This window comes from Halichoerus grypus, chromosome 14 (genome assembly GCF_964656455.1).
Source record: "Halichoerus grypus chromosome 14, mHalGry1.hap1.1, whole genome shotgun sequence".
NCBI classification, from domain to species: Eukaryota; Metazoa; Chordata; class Mammalia; order Carnivora; family Phocidae; genus Halichoerus; species Halichoerus grypus.
This window is the reverse complement of record NC_135725.1, coordinates 10858552-10863149: the sequence shown is the minus strand read 5'-3', so window position 1 is coordinate 10863149 and position 4598 is coordinate 10858552.

Genomic DNA, 4598 nt, shown 5'->3' with positions numbered 1-4598 from the left:
GCTGATATCCAAGATTCATAAAGAACTTCTCAAACTCAACACCCAAAAAACAAATAATCAAGTCAAAAAATGGGCAGAAGATATGAACAGACATTTCTCCAAAGAAGAAATAAAATGGCTAACAGACACATGAAAAACTGTTCATCATCATTAGCCATCAGGGAAATTCAAATCAAAACCACATTGAGATACCACCTTACACCAGTTAGAATGGCAAAAATTGACAAGGCAAGAAACAACAAATGTTGGAGAGGTTGTGGAGAAAGAGGAACCCTCTTACACTGTTGGTGGGAATGCAAGTTGGTACAGCCACTTTGGGAAACAGTGTGAAGGTGCCCCCAAAAAATCAAAAATAGAGCTACCCTATGACCCAGCAATTGCACTCCTGGGTATTTACCCCAAAGACACAGATGTAGTGAAAAGAAGGGCCATATGCACCCCAATACTCATAACAGCAATGTCCACAATAGCCAGACTGTGGAAAGAGCCAAGATGCTCTTCAATAGATGAATGGATAAAGAAGATATGGTCCATATATACAATGGAATATTACTCAGCCATCAGAAAGGATGAATACCCAACTTTTACATCAACATGGATGGGACTGGAGGAGATTATGCTATGTGAAATAAGTCAAGCAGAGAAAGTCAATTATCATATGGTTTCACTTATTTGTGGAACATAAGGAATAGCATGGAGGACATTAGGAGAAGGAAGGGAAAAATGAAGGGGGGGAAATTGGAGCGGGAGACGAACCATGAGAGACTATGGACTCCGAGAGACAAGCTGAAGATTTTAGAGGGGTGGGGGGATGGTTTAGCCCGGTGATGGGTATTAAGGAGGGCACGTACTGCATGGAGCACTGGGTGTTATACGCAAACAATGAATCATGGATCACTACATCAAAAACTAATGATGTATTGTATGGTGACTAACATAATGTAATAAAAAAATAATAAGCATAGAATCACTTTTCTATAATAGGAGTATATGAAAAGCTTCTGTGGTCTTCTTTTTTAAAAAAGATATCATAACAAGTACATGGCTTATTATTATTATGAACCAATAGATTGTGACAAGATTATAAAACCCAGTAACATAAAAATGGTCTCTACCTAATACAGGCACAGGATAATAGAAAACATTCAGAAGAAATGAATAAAATAAAAGCTAAATAAAAATCGTTTAGAAATTGGAAAGTAATGACAACATAGTTAAATGTTATCACTCTTTAATTGAAATTTTTAGCCCCACAAAGCATCAACTGTTCTCTTCAGTAGAATTCAAATAATGTAATATTCAGATCTCCTGGCAAGGTTAAGAGCACTACAGAGAGGCAAATATCAGAATAGTCAACTTAAGGACATATTTTGCTTCCAAAAGCTGGTGTTTCTTACAACACCATGCATGTAAAAAGTACTAGCATATAAACTTATTAATGTTTATCCCCAAGACTGACTCACTATCCACAAGGTCCCGAACACCCACTTAGAGCAACAGATACAAGAAAGTCCCACTGACACTTCTCTCCTGTGGCTCCTGTCCTCAGCCCAGAAATGTCAACCTTGACCTTTGACTCCTTGCATCAGTGTTTCCTGCTCTTGGTTTCAACTTGAAGTCAGTGGATTTCTTCAAACGAGTAAGGTCTCTATATGGACTATTAAGCTTTAATTCTCCCAGGAGAATTATAACACGTCTTCCAATTTTCCTGATTTCTCAACTGATTTTACTCAGAATCCAGAATTCGGGAGTCCATATACATTTCCCAAGAAATGCCAGGAAGGAATTCCCAAATGGAAACACTTTCTCTTTGTTCCTTTTCAGAAGAAATCATCAACACAGAGCTTTCCTTCTCATCTCCACATTTTCTCTGCTCACTCATGGTTGTCTCCTCTTTAGGTGCCCAGCTCACAATTTCCCCTCTGCTGGGAACAGCCCCAGTACCGTGAGATGGGTTCTCTGTGGTTATGAACCTACTACATAATCCTGCATTCCTGACCAAATAGAGGGGGTTGGTCCAGGGAGGGATATCTGGCCCAACTGGATTCTCTCACTGTCTCTGGAATTTGAAGAGTGGAATCAAGACATAGAGAGACTGGGGGTCACTTTGATTTGACCATGTAGATAATGTGTGAGGGAAGTATTAAACCCATAGCTACCTGGGGCTCATGTCCCAGGAGCTGTCCTGAACCTCCCGTTTTCCAGTCATGGGATAGATACTTAAGATGCCTCAATATTCTTCATTAAATCCTTCCATGGTTTAAGCTAACCAGGATTAATTTCTGTTGCTTTCAATCAGAAGAACCTTAGCTAATACATCACTATTCCCTGGCCCAGTTTCTTTAATTTTCCAGGAACAGGAGGAAAAATGCCTTACTGATTTAAAAAATTGATAACCCGGAATCCCATTTACGTAACACTTAGAAACATACAAAGGAATGCTCTGTACAGTTTAAAACACACACCCATGGGCTCCACACACAGATTGTGAACAGCATGCACGTTTATGGCAAGATCATGGCTGACTTGGGGGGCAGTGGTAACATGGGCCAGGAAGAGGCACAAGTGGGGACTTCAACAGTATGGTAATGCTTGATTTCCAACTGACCCTCCAACCCAGTTTACCTGGGGCTGTTGAGTTTACCTTTGTTACACCAGCATGATCCTCATCAGCAGCCCCTTCTCTCTCAAAAGTATCCCAATTTGGATGAAAAGTTCCATAGCCACCCCTTATGAACATTTTAAATAATTAGAGAAAGATACTTCTATTTTCCCATATGTCTGAAATGTTGTATAACACAAATGCTTTTTAAAGTTATTACGTATACATAAGATAGCTGCCAAACCACCTTAATTTGATATCCTAACCATGAATCCCTCTAGAGCATTTTCCTCACATAATGTTTGTGAGGATTAAGTGAAGGAAGCTCTAAGAAGCGCTCATCAGTGGCCTGCACTGAGTAAAAGCAAGCCACCAGCAAGGTGGCATTTCTTTATGTTAACCAAATTCCTGGTAAGTTACTTAGGGATGTTTTAATTTTAATATTTTATCTGCGTTATGCATTCATATGGTCCAAAATTCCAAAAATAAGGAAGAGGATACAATGAAAAGTTTTCCATCCCTGCTTAACTCCCTGGAGGCAACCAAATGTTTCCAGATTTTTTATTATATTTCAAGAATATCCTATGTACATACGAACAAGGAGATTGTGTGTGTGTGTGCGTGTGTGTGTGTTACCCATTTGAAGCTCACAAAAACTCTTTCAAAGACTCTTTGAAAAGGGGCACCTGGATGGTTCAGTCAGCTAGGCAGGCGGCTCTTGAATTCAGCTCAGGTCATGATCTCAGGGTCCTGGGATCGAGCCCCGTGTCCGGTTCCACACTCAGCATGGAGTCTGCTGGAGGATTCTCTCTCTCTCCTTCTCCCTCTGCCCCTCCCCGACTCGTGTGTGCGCTCTCTCCCTCTCTCTAAAATAAATAAATAAATCTAAAAAAAAATGACTCTTTGAAAAGATATCATTATTACTTCTATTGTACAAATTGAGGTTTGGAGAGATTAAGTGACTTGCCCAAGGTCACACAGCTAGTAAACAGCACAACCCTGATTCAATTCTAACCACTACATATATTGTCCCAAATACTGGAAAAAGTGGAAGAAGAATTAATCTCCTAAATTAAAGGCATAATTGAGGCACTGAAGAAGCCGTCATTCACATGTCAGGCTCACTTGGAAAGCCAAGTTGCCCAAAACTCTCTCTCCATGTCATATGAAATTTCACCATTTCAGATTTTTTACTTAGGATCTTAGAAAGGTCTGCTTTTTTTTTTTTTTAAGATTTTATTTATTTATTTGACAGAGAGAGAGCGAGAGAGGAAACACAAGCAGGGGGAGAGGGAGAAGCAGGCTTCCCGCTGAGCAGAGAGCCCAATGCGGGGCTCGATCCATCATGACCTGAGCCGAAGGCAGACGCTTAACGACTGAGCCACCCTGAAAGGTCTGCTCTTATCCAAGAAATCCCTAATTAAAATAAAAACAGAACTCTTGGAAGGCTAAACATATGCCAGCAACCAGTCCCTGCTTCCTAAAGGCAAGGCACTGAAGCAGACCGAGCGAGCAGGGAGCATCCTTGAGCAATGGGGACAAGAAACTGAAAGACCAGACAGGATGTGACAAAGAAAACCTACCTGGGGGGCTTTCCCTTGAACCTCCCTAACTTTGTTCTACTAGGTTCAGCCCCTGACCGGCCACCAGAAGACTAGCCCATCTGAATTGTTTTTAATATGATGATGACTGTTGATTTGGTCCCTCCATCCAATATGCATCTGGCTCTTCTTTGGACACACATTGCCAGGCAGACTGTGGGCAGTTAATTCTCCCACATGGGAACCTGAAGGCTCTGAGTTTGCCTAGATTACTTGCGATAACACCTGCCAGCCTATATCCTGAGTCCTGGGCAGTCCTGCCGCACCTCCCCACCCCCCACCGCCAAGTGTCTCAAGCGTCTGATATAACCCAGCCTTTAATACAGCAACATCCAAGAAAGTCCCTGGTATCCACAGGCAAGAAAACCCATGTGTGAGCTCAGAAACAAAGGGCC